At 39.2% G+C, this 17,537-nt stretch overlaps 1 protein-coding gene across 9 annotated transcripts in view; it reads right to left on the reverse strand.

Annotated features, from left to right (window-relative positions):
- KIAA1958 (KIAA1958 ortholog) overlaps nucleotides 1–17,537 on the reverse strand; it is a 120,670-nt gene that overhangs the window by 74,514 nt on the left and 28,619 nt on the right. Inside the window, exon 1 of one of the 9 annotated variants that reach the window (XM_043927621.1) lies at nucleotides 2,369–2,397. The exons of the other annotated variants lie outside the window; for them this stretch is intronic. The gene's annotated coding sequence lies outside the window, so the exon portion shown is untranslated. Of the gene's footprint in view, nucleotides 1–2,368; nucleotides 2,398–17,537 lie in introns of those variants that run through there. 9 annotated transcript variants of the gene reach the window in all.

Here is a 17,537-nt window from a genome sequence, read left to right on the forward strand (position 1 = left end):
ACTGCAGAAACACCATCTGACACGTGTCAATGTTGAGATTACCTGAGAGATGAGACGCAGTAAATCAAAATAAGGATTATAGGAAGACAGATACAAAAGGAAGTTGAGGTCACTCAGGTGCAAAGCAAAGAATCAGCAACATTCTCCAGTGACTGATGCAGATAAAGGGACTTCTGAGTCTCCCAAAAAGCGCCTCACTGGTAGAAGTTGTGGATAAGTCTGGTTAAGTGAAGGTCACATCAAACTTTCTAGAATTCAACTACCCTCCTCCAAAACCAATCTTACATACAAAAAACAAAAAAACACCAACTCAAAGTAGTTGTGTACATAGACTATTCTGGAAGTGTACGAAAGCCATCTCATGTGGGCTGGGATAGCACAGGGGTTAAGAGCAGGCACTCCACTGCCAGATGCCTGAGTTTACATGGACTCTACCACTTGCTAGCTACTGACCTTGGGCAAGTTACTTCACTTCTCTGCACCTCAGTTACCTAATCTGTAAAATGACAGTAAGAATAGCACCAACCTCAGGGACTTCCCTGGTGGTCCAGTGGTTAAGACTCTGTGCTTCCACTGCAGAGGGCGTGGGTTTGACCACTAGTTGGGGAACTAAGATCCCACATGCCTCACAGCATGGCCAAAGAAAAAAGAACACCACCAATTTCATACTGTTATTATGAGGATTAAACTTTTCATACTATAAAACACTCAGAACAATTACTTGACAACTGTTTAACTGAAATTAGGGGCTTTCCCCCCCATTTCGGTGGTCTGAATATTGCACAAAGAACATGAGATATAGCACCATACACTCACGGAAGAATGAGATCCAAAAAAAAAAAACACTACGGTATGGTATGCTCAGTCAAGAATGAAGTCCTCATTTAACTTTCTCAGACTCCTCAGATTAACATCAAAGTTCACTCCTAAATTCAGAGCAGCAAAACAGAACAAGGCTCAGTTTCCCTGACATCCCTGGGAGTCAAGCAAATAGGTCCTTAGACTAGATACAGGACTTATTCTGCAGCTACCTTAAAATTTCAGTTCCAGGGTTTCTAAAGAGCAATCTTCTGGACTTCCCTTCACATACCAATACTGATTGACCTTAGGCCACCAGGCACTAGGAATACTAGTGAGCAAGACAGTCATACACTATACAAAGCTCAGGGTGGCAGGGTGGGAGGGGACAAACAACTAATAATACATGAAATATTTTTGTTGCAGTTTTGATAAAAATTTTGCAAAGACATATATATTGAGTGCTAAGAAAGAATAAAACCAGAGAAACTTCTTCTATTCTGGGAGATCATAGAAAGCTTCCCTGAGAAAGTGGGTTTTAAACTAACAGCTGAAGGATTAGTAGGAATTCATAGACGAAGGTGGGAAGGGGCAAAAGGAAAGAAGAGATTGCCAGGCAGAAGGATAAGCATAAGCAAAGGGCCTAAGAAAGGTTCTGAAATGCCCCCTTATAAAACCAGCCTTAGCAACTACCCCGCCACATCCGAGCACACCACAGAGGGTCAGGATAACAGACGCAGCAATGTGAAGTAGTTCTTACCCAACCCATTCCACCATAGTTCACCTACTTCCTCCTAACAAATGCTGTTTACCATCTCTTTGACTCATCTAGTTTTAAGTCCTAACTTAAAATACACATTTACATCATACAATCCAGTTATGCCTTTACCAGGAAAATAAGTAATTTTAAAACAATTTTAAATAAAATGTCTACTCTTATGAAAAACAAATACCTTAATCTTAGTCAATAATTTGGTACTGATAGTATATAAAAATGCTTTAAAAATATTAATCTATCTAAAATACTTACCCATTAAAAACCTCCAAGTTCTTGTTAACTCTCAATTATTCATGATTTTAATTTCTGAAGTTTATACTAAGTGTCTACTACTATTAGAAAAGAATTAAAACTAATTATAGTTACAATGGCATTCCATTCATTCAAAATGTTCCCTGTGTTGACTAGTTAGTACTACTCAGTGACATTTTTAAAGTGGCTTTCCCATCAATGAATATGATTTGACAAGATGATTCAGGCTTTACAGCCCACTCAAAGCAGCAGAGTAAATAGAAAACTGAAATTCTATCTCCAAGTGACTGATGTTAACAATTCTAAAGCTGTCTTTAAATACATACAGCCTTATTCTCCTGATGGAATTTTCCAGGACATGAAGGTCTAATCATGAAGAATCTGTCCTAGAAGCTGAAAATACAGCCCCATCTTGGTAAGTGAGGTAAAGCAAGGCTGATACCAGATTTCAGAGAACAATGTGCAAGAACATGCTACCCTACTGTCCACTGGAACTGCTCTGACCAAGGTCACCAGTGACCTTCATGTCAACAGCCTCACCTGTCACTCCTCGGTTCTCTTCATTTAGCTTCTCAGTGGCTCTCAGAGCTGTTCTTCGCCTTACTAGAAACTCTTAATTTTCCTTGGATTCCATGATACTGCCTTGTTACTTTCTCAGTTTTCTTTGCTGTGATTCATCATCTTTTTTTTTTTACTTTTAAAATTATAATTTATCAGTGGTTCTAGCATTCTTCTCATATTACTCACTTACCAGATGATGCTCTCATCCACCCCTATAAATCTGGTTATCAGGTACATACCCTGACAATGAATATCCAAATTAATACTTCGATAAATGGCATCATCATCTCCTCACTAGATGAAGTCCAAACCCTATAAGTTTCCTTTGACTCCAATACGTTCTTCACATCTCTATGCAGGAAAAAATGCGAACAGTGATAGACTTTATTTTCTTGAGTTCCAAAATCACTGTGGACGATGACTGAAGTCATGAAATTAAAAGACACTCTCTCCCTGAAAGAAAGCGATGACAAACCTAGACAGCACATTAAAAAGTAAAGATATCATTTTGCCAACAAAGGTCTGTCTAATCAAAGTTTTTCCATTAGTCATGTAGGGATATGAGAGTTGGACCACAAAGAAGGCTAAGTGCCAAATAATCAATGCTTTTGAACTGTGGTGTTGGAGAAGGCTCTTGAGAGTCCCTGGGACTACAAGAAGATCAAACCAGTCCATCCTAAAGGAAATCAGTCCTGAATATTCATTGGAAGGACTGATGTTGACGCTGAAACTCCAATACTTTGGTCACCTGTCGCAAAGAGCTGACTCACTGGAAAAGACCCTGATGCTGGGAAAGATCGAGGGCAGGAGGAGAAGAGAATGAGAGAGGATGAGATGGTTGGATGGTATCACCGACTCAATGGGCATGAGTTTGAGCAAGCTCCAGGAGATAGTGAAGGACAGGGAAGCCTGGTGTGCTGTACAGTCCATGGGGCTGCAAAGAGTCTGACACGACTGAGCGACTGAACTGAACTGATTTCTATGCAGAGGAACCTCCACGCCTGGTTCAATTCTAAGACCTCACCTCTGGCCACTTGTTTCCAAAATTACTAGATTTTACAAAGCTTCTAGTTTATATTACTGCTACACTTCTAAAGCTTGTAATAAAAGATGAAACATTCAGACAAAGATGTATTTTCTTTATGCACAGTGGATAAATCTTAAACATTTAAAATGTGGTAATAAGTTATTTAATAAATGTAGATATAATTACATAATATACAGCTATATATATAGCTATATAATACATAAATTAGTTCTTATATCTTAACTGATTCTCATGAAGGCAGGACAGGTCTTTCTTATTACTGTGAAATATTTGCTCCTGGGAATGAGATTTTGAAACTACTATATATATCTTATTAATAGTCCCTCCACTCTGACTCCCATTTTTAAGAAAGAAGATGGTGAGTACTGAAAGGGTAATAATTGTTTCAGATGAGCTGGTGAGTAAGTGACAGGAATTGAGAATGTGAGTAACCTATTTTTGTTCATAAAGCTAAATATTTTAGAAACTCTGAAAAAGGTTTAAAAGGTATCAAGAGGACTTGAATTTCAAGGCACTGGTAATAGGACTAAATCCTCCAATTTAAGACCATAGCCTTCATCTGTGTAAATACTCAGAGAAAGAGACCATTTCCCTAAGAAATAAAAAGGAATTTAAAAATTCATAAGGTTTTGGTTGAGAATTATGGTCCCTTTGCAAAAGCACAAAAATTTCCTTGCTTTCAAATATATTTCTACAGTTTATATTCTGATTCACTGATCTATGTATCTGTTTGACAATACTGAATCATTTAAAATCCCAGGAGCTGAAAATGTTCTTATATTTGGGAAGACAAATCCCTCTTTGTTACCCTTACATTTCAAAAGTATTTTCTGATTCTTAATTTTATGGCCAGGTTAACAAATTATCATGTTAAATGTTTGTTCCTAGTAAGCTTTTAAACTATGTGAAAAATGTGTGCTCCGTTTCTTAATTAAAGGATGTTGGATTTTATCAAGTATTTACTTAACTATACATGTGATCTTTCTTCTTTTTTACATCATAAGTTACATGTAGAGATTTCTGTCTTGACCAGCCCTGCATTTCTGCCCCTACTCCTCAATTTCTGTCATTAGACCACCTCTCAGGTGATGGTCCTGGACCCTGTATCCACACCAGGCTCAGTGTGCTCCCCCACCCCGTGGCCCATCAGAAAGGGATGGTGTGCTGCAGTGCTCCAAACAAATGGTGCTCAAGCTCGAGGCCAACTTGAGCTCTTGCATCATTTAGTAAGAGAGAGCTCCTCCCTGCACTTTCACAGCCGCAGCCATTTCTCCATAACCCCCAGGTGCTAGAGAAGGGAGCCTTTCCTTGTTTCAAAATTAGCTCTCGCCAACTCACCCATGCTGACAATGTTTTGGTAATCATCTCCACATTATAACATATGAGAACATTAAGCAGCACTGTTTCATGAGGATGCAGGGGGTGATTTCTGATTACAGACTTCTCAGGCTGAGAGTGACTGCTTCATGTGATGACTCTGGCTGACACAGAGTTGGTGCCCATAGGCTGGGTTCTGTTTCTATACTCACATGTACTTTAGGTCTATAAACACCAAGTACTTTGAACACAGTGCGAGCAGACAAGGCATTAGAGACTGGGAAACTTGTGAAGGCTTAAAACCAAAAGCCTCTGTCATTCTGCCAAACTTTTTAAAGTATGACAACTTAAAGAAACACATTCTGTGGGATTTCTGTGAGGAGCATTCACTTACTTTGGGCCCTGAGTGAATCAATGAGCTAAATTCTCTAACAAATTATTGAGCATTCATTCACTATTCTCACGAAGTACAAGAGTCCTCATTATCCAGCTCCATTAACCATGACCCTATAATCCTGAGCCTGTGAAGAGAAGCAAAAGTTGTCATAACACAAATACTCCTCATGAGCTGACCAGTCCTCACTCTCTCTCTAAATACTAGAGTCTACTTCTGGGAACCTCCTTACGTCACTCTCTCCTTTTTGGACACAGCAAATACCTGACCACGAGAGCCCAAAGAGTGAAAGTGCTAGTTGCTCAGTGACGTCTAACTCTTCGCAGCGCCGTGGACGGCAGCCCCACGGACTGTAGCCTGCCATGGCTGCTCTGTCCGTGGAATTCTCCAGGCAGGAATACTGGAATGGGTAGCCACTCCCTTCTCCAGGGGATCTTCCCAACCAAGGGATCGAACCCAGGTCTCCCACATCGCAGGCAGATTCTTTACTATCTGAGCCACGAGGGAAGCCCACATAAAAGCAGGATGAATGTAAACTGAAATTACAAACTTTTCCAAAAATGCATGATTTGAGCAAGTTGCTGAAAAATGCTGGAGAACTGCTTTAATCATATGCAAAACCATTTTTACAAATTAATGTCTGGCAGACTTAGACCAGTTAGCAAATATGGAGAATTCTCAAAGACGATACAGTAGATATTTCAAAAAAAGAGTGAATTAAATCTTCCGGTACTAAGAGAGGCCCTTAGGGAAACTGAAGAAACCAAGGACATTTCTACAAAAATATCCCTTTTTCCTGACCTGGCTCAGTGAGATGAAACTGGTGAAGCACATTGTATTATGCTCTTATATAATTTTGTCAGAAAAGCATACCCCTCAAATGATCATTCCAGCTACTTGTTCATTCTAAGGATTAGCACAGAGCTTCAATTATATAAATTTTGTTACATACAAGATCAAAAAAAAAAACCTATTATTAATTTAGGGTTTTTCCCCCCAAGTTGAAGCTTATATAATAAATGTTAAAAAAAAAATGACTCTTGATTTACTAAAAATGAAAAAAAATGTTAAAAAGGAAAGGTTCTAATTAAATGCTGAAACACGGAAAGAAATTCTAAATACATGCTACAACATGGATGAACCTTAAAGATACTATGCTAAGCGAAATAAGTCAGTCACAAAAGGACCAATACTATATAATTCCACTTATATGAGTTATCTGAAACAATCAAATTCAAAGAGACTGGAAGTTGAATAGCTTTAACCTGGGGCTGAGGGAGACTCAAATGGGGAGTAACCATTTAATAGGTACATATAATTCAATTTAATTTAATTTCAATTTCAGATAAAGTTCTAGAGATGAACAGTGGTGATTTGACTGCATAACAATATCCGATATGAATATACTCAATACCACTGAATTGTATACTCAAAATGGTAAATTTTATCATAATTTTTAAAAAATCATACTAAATCAGGAATAAAACATAATTTCCTTAAACCTTAAAGAAAACAGACAAAAAAGCCCATGCAGTAAAAGGTTAATTCAGCAGGCTAGGGTTGTTCAAACCCTGTACCTTCAATGAAAGGAGAATTAACCCTTTACCAGCTTCTGGGAGATAACCCCTAAATTCCTGGAATACCCTGCCTGATAAAGAGTGTTTTGTATGCCTGAGACTTTGGGCCACAATATACAGTCTGACCTACGCGTGGTTTCTCCTAGACTTCACCCATCTGCCTTTTCTCTTAGCTAGCTTTAATCTATATTCTCTCACTGTAGTAAATGGTAACAGTGAGTCTAAGAGCTTTCTGAGTTCTGTGATTCCCAGAAAGTCATCAACCCTGGGAGTGGTCTTGAGGACCACTCAAGACAAAGCTCCCATCAAGTCCCCTCACTAGCTACTATAAAATTTTTGTCCCTAATTTACACGGGTGAACATTAATGCCCTTTCAGTGCCAATTATCCTCAATTGACAAGGACCTCCCTTCCACAGCCTCATGAATAATCCTCAGTAGATGGGTAACCAAGAGGAGTTCTGATATGATAGAATGGCTGTTCTCAGTCACAGTGCTTTAACATGGTATCTACTGATAAACAGATTTGTTACTAGTTACAAAGTACCAGAGCTGTATAAACTGTTTACCTGTCAGTGAATTTACCCCAGTGTTCTTCAGGGTTTGCCTACAGTAAAATCACTCTCCATCAGTTTCCAAAAAGCCAAGGAGAAGACATTCCAATTTTCTCAACATGGCTTTCTGAGGCATGTGGATCGGGACCCTACTAGTGAGGCTTACTGCTCTAACCTAATTCATTCCCATTCAAAAGCTGAGCTCCAGCCATATTAATTCATTCTGTTTCTAGCTGTGGTATCTTAACTAACTTCAGATATTTACAAAAACTGCTCTTTTTTGTGGGGGCCTCATTAAACATCATCCTACTCAATCTTTGCAGCTTGATTTACTGCAAGGTTTTTCACCCATCAGCACTACTGACACTTGGACAGGATAATTCTTTGTCGTGCTGACTGTTCTGTGCATGGGATCCTCGTGCACAGGATCTGTGTACAGCATCCTTGGCCTCTACCCACTACAAGTGAGTAGCACACTCCCTCCCACTCATGTTGCGACAAACAAAAATATCTCCAGACATTGTCAAATGCTTTCTTCTATCCCGATTCCATAAGAATCAATGATTTAGAGGTATTTCTTCAACCCCGTCTCCCCCCCAACATCCCCCTCCCGCCGCCGCCCCAAGGCTCTGTAGGTGCCACTTCATTTGCTTCTCTGTGACTTGATGTTACCCTACTTAAATGTCCACCTCTGTTATAGTGTTAATAGAAGTGGCTTTTCAAATCCACTCTGAGCACGATTTTATTCATTACACTCTCAGCTCTGAGCCCAGTGCCAGGCACATAATGTGGCCTCAACAAAAACTTAAACTAAATGGATAGGGTTGGGATATGCAAAATGTCAGAATTTTAGGGAGGAAACAAAGTTGAGTAAAGGCAAGAAGGTGGGAAGTTCAAGATGTACAGAAAAGAGCAAATATTTTCATTTGCTTGAGAATGGAGCAGATAAGGAACATAGCAGAAGGAGTTAAGAAAAATAGATTGAAATAACATGGAGAGTTACAAAGGCCAAGCTAAACAGCCTGAACCTTACTGGGAAGAAGAAATCAGGGGGCTGAAACAGATGCTATTTGCTACAGTCCCTTCCACGTGAGAGTCCGCTGGACTGCAAGAAGATCAAACCAGTCAATCCAAAAGGAAATCAACTCTGAATATTCATTGGAACGACTGATGCTGAAGCTTCAATACTTTGGCCACCTGATACAAAGAGCTGACTCATTAGAAAAGACCCTGATGCTGGGAAAGATTGAGGGCAGGAGGAGAAGGGGGCAGCAGAGGATGAGATGGCTAGATAGCATAACCGACTCCATGGACATGAATTTGAGCAAACTCAGGGAGATAGTGAAGGACAGAGGAACCTGGAGGGCTAGTCCATGGGGTCGCAAAGAGTCAGCCATGGGTGAACTGAGCATGCATGCACATCTGATGCTGAGAGGGCTCTAAATTAATTTGCCAAAAAACTATTCACTAGGAGCCAGTTCATAAACAGATCAATTCACTAAGTGTACCAAATTTATACTTTCACTCTTTGAAGATTCCAGTGAAATTTCAGTATTTGCTTTAGTATTTAGTATTTGCTGCTTTGCTTCAAAGCAGCATTTTAAGAACTATTTAATTAAAAAAAAAAAAAGCAAGAGCTATAGAGTGGTTTAGTTTTCTTATGAATATATTCTTAACAAATATATTCAATAAAAGTGAATATATTCTTTATAAGATTATATTCATGAATATACCCTCCTCATGAATATATTCACAAATATAGTCTTCTTTGCCCTACTGGGAAAATGTTTTAATGCAGGTTAAAAATTAATGAATACCAATATATTCATGAACATTTTCATAAGTTTATATTCATATTCATGAGCTATGTTCTTGACCATATTGGGGCATTTTTGAACCTGGTTTAAAATTTAATGAATATCAACACTATTCATTAAGATGATATTTGTATTTTTATCAGCATATATTCATATTCATGGCCTGTACTCTTGACCATAATGGGAAATTTTGAGTTCAGTTTAAAATGTAATGAATACCAAAAGATTTGTTAAGAATATATTCATAAGACTATAATCATTGTCATTGTATATATTCAAGAAGAGTATTATTTCTCAAGACAACTAACCTAGCCAATGTTTTAACCTATGACAAAATGAACATTCCTTTAAACAGTGCTAAGAATATATGTTTTTATTGGTGAATTGGCATGCTTCCCTCTAGAAGGGCTTTTATCTCCAAGCATACATTAGCCGTAGGATTTACCCAATGAAACCTATTTGGGCATGCACCAGTACTATCCCAGTATTTCTTAGATCGCTCTGCTTTTCTTCTTTTATTCTAATACTCTATATTGATTTGGCATACATTCAGGACTAACAGTATTTTTTTTTTTTTGCCTGAATGTAAGAACTTCTAGCAATCCTATCAGCTGATTACTACTCTCTGCCTTCATTAGTCATTTCTGTTCTACTTTTTAGAATTGTTTTTCATCAGCTGTTTTTCCATTTAATTCTCTGATTTGACTATTCTATTTTACTTAACTAAAAATTTTACTGTTAGAAGAAAACTTCATTAATCCAATAAATAGTATTTATCCCAAAATATAAAATCTTAAAACTAGAATAAGAGATTGCCATCAAAAATTAGAAATTAATAGTCTAATCATCATTATCATTCAAACTGCTCAAAATGTGCTAGCCTAGCTCTACAATACAAGGACACAGTAAGAAGATGCCTGTGAATGAGGAGGAGAGATCTCATTAGACTGTGAATCAACCGGTGCCATGATTCTGGACTTCCCAGCCTCCAGGATTAGCACCTGAAAGTTAATGTCTTTTTATGATTAAAAATATTCTGGAGAGCAGCCAAGATGGAGTAGAAGGATCCTAAGCTCACCTCTTCTCATGAGAACACCAAAATCACAGTCTGCAGAACAACCATCATTATTAGAAAAGACTGAAATCTACCAGAAAAAATCCTCTACAACTAAAGACATAAAGCCAGCAGCACTAGTAGAAGGGGTGGAGTCATGATATCATCAAACCCCATACCCCCTCGGTGGGCGACCCAGAAACTAGAGAATAATTATATTACAGAGGTTTTCTTGCAGGACTGAGAGTTCTGAGCCCCACAGTCAGGCCCCTGACTGTGTGGGATCCGGCACCAGAAAGAGGAGCCCCCAGAGCATTTGGCTCTGAAGGCCAGCAGGGGATGACTGCAGGAGCGCCACAGGATTGGGAGCTTGAACACATTATCTTAATGGTCCATGGATGGACCTTGAAAACATTATCTCAAGTGAAATAAGTCACTTATAGGACTAAAAGTGAAGCAAAAGTGTTAGTCACTCAGTTGTGTCTGACTCCTTGCAACCCCATGGACTGTAGCTCGCCAGGTTCCTCTGACCACGAAACTCTCTAGGCCAGAACACTGGAGTGAGTAGCCAGTCCCTTCTCCAGATCTTCCCAACCCAGGGACTGAACCCAGGTCTCCCTCAATGCAGGCAGATTCTTTATCGTCTGAGCCACCAGGGAAGCATACACATCATATTTACATGAAATGGGTAGATAGGCAAACCTACAAAGACAGAATGTAGACTACCGTTTGCTTACAAACTGGAGTGAGTTTGAGGGGAAACTGAAAGTAAACACTAATACCAGCTTTCTTTTTAGGGTGATAAAAATGTTCTCATTGATTGAGAGTGATCAGATTGCAAAATTCTACGAATATATGAAAAACCATTGCATAATTTAGCTTAAACAGGCATATTCATAGTATGTGAAATATATCTGAAAGTTATTAAAAACAAATTAGTTACAGTGGTATCAACTGACTTCTTTAAAGGTGTTCCCCAAAGTATGCTTATATAAGGAAAGCAAGATGCAGAAAAATGTGCATATGATTTCATCTCTGTAAAACAAGGCAAAATTGCATATATGAATATATGTGTATGTGTAATTATAAGAGCATGCAATAAATATGGAAGGCTACATGCTAGCATGTCAATATGAGTTACCCAGATAGGGGTTCTAATGTGAGAAGAGGGTGACAGGAGGATAAGGGAGTAGTAGCCGTGCAACAGATGGCCTGTTCAGACAAACTGTACTTAAAAAGAAAGCCATGATGTGTCATGTCTGCAACTTACTTTCAAATGGTTCAGTGAGAAAGCATGCATGGGCATATGCACACAATTTCACATATACATATATACACATGTGTATATACATACACACATAAAGATGGATAAAGTAAACATGACCACAAGTTAACAACAGTTTTTTATTATATGATATATAGTTATTTCACAACTTTGAAATAATTTTGGGACTAGCTAGGTTTTACTGCAATGATTTTGAAGGGCTACTCCAAGGGCCATTATTAAGAAAAGAAACACTGCAGTTTTGCAGTTTTTTTCTCATTTTAGTGTACTGACCAATCCCATTATGAAGAATTCATGGGCATTCTACTAAAAGATACATTCTCCTATCAAGACACAGGACAAGCTGATACCACACACAGGGACACCAGCAGATGGGAGGAACTAATGCCCCTCACATCATGAAATCAGAGCACTACTAGAATGCAGACTTCGGTTTTGATGTTGCAATCCTAACTTCAGTGCCAGGTTATCAAATGGTAACCTGTGGGAATAACATCACTATTTTATATATGAATCAGCATCTTCTATTAAAACAGCCCAGGAGGCAACCAAGAAAATAATCACTCCAGTCTTTCTTCTCTTGCATGTCAAAATATTTCCTAGTGGCAGACAAGGGTCTTATAGAAAAGAAGATATCTTCCTCGGGCTTAAGGCCAAAATAATGTTCCTTTGAATGTATCTCTAAACATAAAGTTGGAAAGAAAAGTATGGTCTATTTTTTTTAAGGCTTTACAAAAAGAAAAGATTGTAAATGCATCTGCCTTTGTGTTCAGTTCAGTTCAGTCCCTCAATCGTGTCCAACTCTTTGCGACCCCAAGAACCGCAGCACGCCAGGCCTCCCTGTCCATCACCAACTACCAGAATCCACCCAAACACATGTCCATTGAGTCGGTGATGCCATCCAGCCATCTATCCTCTGTCGTCCCCTTTTCCTCCTGCCCTCAATCTTTCCCAGCATCAGGCTCTTTTCAAATGAGTCAGTTCTTTGCATCAGGTGGCCAAAATATTGGAGTTTCAGCTTCAGCATCAGTCCTTCCAATGAACACCCAGGACTGATCTCCTTTAGGATGGACTGGTTGGATCTCCCTGCAGTCCAAGGGACTCTCAAGAGTCTTCTCCAACACCACAGTTCAAAAGCATCAATTCTTCGGCACTCAGCTTTCTTTATAGTCCAACACTCACATCTATACATGATCAGTGGAAAAACCATAGCCTTGACTAGACGGACCTTTGTTGACAAAGTGATGTCTTTTTAATATGCTGTCTAGGTTGGTCATAACTTCACTTCCAAGGAGTAAGCGTCTTTTAATTTCATGGCTGCAATCACCATCCACAGTGATTTTTGGAGCTCAGAAAAATAGTCAGCCACTGTTTCCACTGTCTCCCCAACTATTTGCCATGAAGGGATGGGACCGGATATCATGATCTTAGTTTTCTGAATGTTGAGCTTTAAGCCAACTTTTTCACTCTCCTCTTTCACTTTCCTTTTTCACTCTCCTCTTTCACTTTCATCAAGAGGCCCTTTAGCTCTTCACTTTCTGCTCTAAGGGTGGTGTCATCTGCATATCTGAGGTTATTGATATTTCTCCCGGTAATCTTGACGCCAGCTTGTGCTTCTTCCAGCCCAGCGTTTCTCATGATGTTCTCTGCATATAAGTTAAATAAGCAGGGTGACAATATACAGCCTTGACGTACTCCTTTTCCTATTTGGAATCCATCTGTTGTTCCATGTCCAGTTCTAACTGTTGCTTCCTGACCTGCATACAGGTTTCTCAAGAGGCAGGTCAGGTGGTCTGGTATTTCCATCTCTTTCAGAATTTTCCACAGTTTATTGTGATCCACACAGTCAAAGGCTTTGGCATAGTCAATAAAGCAATAGTAGATGTTTTTATAGAACTCTCTTGCTTTTTCAATGATCCAGCAGATGTTGGCAATTTGATCCCTGGTTCCTCTGCCTTTTCTAAAACCAGCTTGAACATCTGGAAGTTCACGGTTCACATATTGCTGAAGCCTGGCTGAGAGAATTTTGAGCATTACTTTACTAGCGTGTGAGATGAGTCCAATTGTGCGGTAGTCTGAGCACTCTTTGGCACTGCCTTTCTTAGGGACTGGAATGAAAACTGACCTTTTCCAGTCCTGAGGCCACTGCTGAGTTTTCCAAATTTGCTGACATATTGAGTGCAGCACTTTCACAGCATCATCTTTCAGGATTTGAAATAAGTCAACTTTGTGTTACTCTTGCAAATTTTTTGAAGGCTGGAACATGTTTGTAAACTACAATCACCTGACCTATCCTGAGGACACCCAGAGACATCAATCTGCAAAAGCTACTCTGCAACTTACAAGGCTCAGTTCACCTCCCCTTCATCACCAGAAGCTAAAAAAAAAATATCAAAGCAGATAGCACCGGTATTTTTAATCCAGAAGAGGCTCCCCAAGGTATCTATTGAGGCCATCAGTCTCCTATGAGAGGAATGTAAGGCTGTCCCTCAAAATGTGGCCCCTCTTGTTAGCAGCTGTGGCAGCAGCAGCAAAGCAGCCAAGGCTTCTGTGGCCTTTGGGGCCCTGTGTCCCCACCGCTGCCCCAGTGGAGCGATGACATTCCCAAAGTCATGGTTTCAATACATCAACACCAAATGTTAACCTCTGATCCATTTGTGTGTATAATTGAAGGAAAATCTATTAAAGATTTTAAATGAAACAGGATATAGTCTAAATTTGTAAACTGTATTATTATTATAAAAATAAGAACTGGCTCACCAGATCATTAGTGGAGAAACCAACCAAATTACGGAATATTTATTAAAGGCCATTTAACTTTCAATATTCAGAACGGAGCAAACAAATTCTCAACTAATAGAAATCCTTTTCCCAAAATTCAAAAAATGCCCTCATTTCCTCATTAAACAAGACATGCCAATTTTTTTTAAATTGGAAAATAACAGGAAAGCTGTGTCATGCTACAGAAAAAGTGACAGAATAGGCATTCACTATTAACAATTTCAGTTTTTACCTTCTCGTCTTTTATTTGTGCTTAGGGTCAGTCAGATTTCATTTTAAACAAAAGTTGTAATCAAACTAAATATTACTGTTTACATGCCGTTATCTTAAGCATTTCCCATGGTGTTGTATAATCACATGTCATTCGTTATTCCATCAGTTGTAACTCAAGAATAAGCTGAACATATAATACATAATGGAATTACTGACAGTTTCATAACAGTCTCTGAAATATTTAGTTAGAGATAAACATATGAAGAATTCCAGGCTTCTAAAAGCTAAACTTAATTTCTGGCAAGCACGACTGGTAATTATAACCAAAAGCCAAATATTATGGAGTCCTTTTTTAGACTAAGCAATCTTACCACTCAGCATACATAATCACTGAAACACTTCCAGCATAATGATATCTGCTCAGCTACTGGCAACCATAAACTTCTCTAAAGGCCAGAGAAATGTAAAAATTCTATGAGTTGCAAAGCAAAAATTACATCTGAACAAACTCAAAGTATAAAACTGATCACAAACATAATATATTCTGAGAAAACTCATATTCATATATATATTTATCTACGAGAAGTAGCTAGGCTTCCCTGGTGGCTCAAGTGGTAAAGAATCTGCCTGCAATGAGGGAGACCTGGGTTCGGTCTCTGGGTTGGGAAGATCCCCTGGAGAAGGGGCATGGTAACCCACTCCAGTATTCTTGCCTGGAGAATCCTCATGGCCAGAAGAACCTGGCGGGCTACAGTACGTGGGGTCGCAAAGAATCAGACACGACTGACGCAACTAAGCACATGAGAAGCAGCTACAGAAATCACCACAGAAACAAAGCCAGTCAACACTGAAAGGCGTTTCACCTCCCTAATGACAGTCTTAAACTCAGCAGGTGCTCAGTAGTGCCCAACTCTTTGCAACCCCAGGGACTGCAGCCCACCAGGCTCCTCTGGCTGTGGATTATCTTGGCAAGAATACTGGAGTGGGTTGCCATTTCCTTCTCCAGGGGATCTTTCCAACTCAGGGATCAAACCTGGGTCTCCTGCATTGCAGGCAGATCCTTTACTATCTGAGCCATCAGGGAAGCCCTATAAGCACATCAAATTATTTTCAAACTCTATATGAAATCACTGAAGGGAAATTAAATTTTCAATAAAAAGGATACTCAAGCACCCTTATATTACCAGAAAATAAGAAAATGCTCAAAGCACAAACCTATAGGAATATGCCAAAGGAACACAAAGCCAATTCAAAGAGCTCCAAATGGCCCAAAGTAGAACAATTTGAGCAATAAAATAAAGCAGAATTGGATTATAAACCAAAGTCATAAAATAGATATCCATCAGTCCATAGTGATATAAATAAATGATTGCCAATAAATGGGAGAGTAGAGACAAGTCTACTGTATAGAAGAATTCAGAAAAACTTATGTAAATGCAGCTTTCTTCAAGAAGGTGGACCATCATTCCCCACCCCTTAAATGTGGGATCCACATAGTGACTTCCTTCCAAAAAGTACAGAATGGTGGCCAGGGAAGAGGGGAGTGCTTTAGTCTATAAAAACCTGATAAACACTACCTCAGCCAAGTGATATCTGAGTCAAGGCCTCAACAGTGATAATGCATGTTGATAGCATGTACCATTAATATGATGTGGTGAAAATGGCACTTTACCACTGTAGTCTTCTCCCCCAAGAACCCATGCTGCTGCTGCTGCTGCTGCTAAGTCGCTTCAGTCGTGTCCAACTCTGTGCGACCCCACAGACAGCAGCCCATCAGGCTCTCCCGTCCCTGGGATTCTCCAGGCAAGAACACTGGAGTGGGTTGTCATTTCCTTATCCAACGCATCAAAGTGAAAAGCGAAAGTGAAATCACTCAGTCGTGTCTGACTCTTTGAGACCCCATGGACTGCAGCCTACCAGACTCCTCCGTCCATGGGATTCTCCAGGCAAGAGTAGTGGGGTGGGTCGCCATTGCCTTCTCCACCCAAGAACCCATAATTCCCATCTAATCATGAAAAAAATATCAGACAGACCCAAACTGAGGGGCATTCTCAACTCTACAGAATGCACCAATCACTCCTGAAAACTGTCAAGGTCATCAAAAACAAAGACTCTGAAAAACTGCCACAGCTCAGAGAAGCCAAAACAGGTATGATGCCAAATGTAATGAGGTCATGAATAGGATCGTGGACAGAAAAAGGAAATTAGGAAAAAACTAAGGATTCGGAATAAAGAATGAACTTTAGTTCATGGTAATGTATCAGTATTGGTTAATTAACTGTAACAAACGTATGCTGCTAATGTATGATGTTAATAATAGGGGAAACTGGATATGGGGTATGTGAGAACTCCCTGTACTATCTTCAGTGCTTTTCTGTGAATAAAAAACTATTCAGAATTAAAAGGGCATGTATATATACAGATACATGTGCATACATACATGTACATATACACACACACACAAATACACAGATGACACTTGAACAACATGGGAGGTAATCCAGATATAATTTATAGCCAGTCCCCTCCGTATCTGTCCTTCCTCCATGTCCACAGATCCAACCAATTGCAGGCCATGTAGTAGTATAGTGTTTACTACTGAAAAATATCTGAGTATAAGTGGACCCGTGAGGTTCAAACACGTGTTGTAGAAGGGTCAACTGTGTGTGTGTGTGTGTGTGTGTGTGTGTGTGTGTGTGTGTGTGTGTGTGTGTATAGAGAGACAGAGACAGAGAGATCAAAATGGATATACGGGGATAGATAGATTATACACACATCTAAGTTCCAAGATAGCAAGGAATTTGTTTTTTTACTACTCATATTGCACTGTTCTCCAGAGACTCTAATAAACATTTTTGGAATGAATAAATGAACATTTACATTATGTGACACTGGTTTTATTTCTATAATTTCATCCACAAAAAGAATACAATATAAGCTATCACCTAACACCAGCCAAGAAATTATAAAACATTAACAGATCCACGCAACAAACATTTCATCTTTACTATAATCTAAACTCTGTGATGGATGTTGGGGATTCAAAATCACAATATACAAAATTCACAGTCTAATACTGAAAAAGAAAGTTAAGTACCTGGCCATTCATA

This window comes from Cervus elaphus, chromosome 16, assembly GCF_910594005.1.
Source record: "Cervus elaphus chromosome 16, mCerEla1.1, whole genome shotgun sequence".
Taxonomy (NCBI): domain Eukaryota; kingdom Metazoa; phylum Chordata; class Mammalia; order Artiodactyla; family Cervidae; genus Cervus; species Cervus elaphus.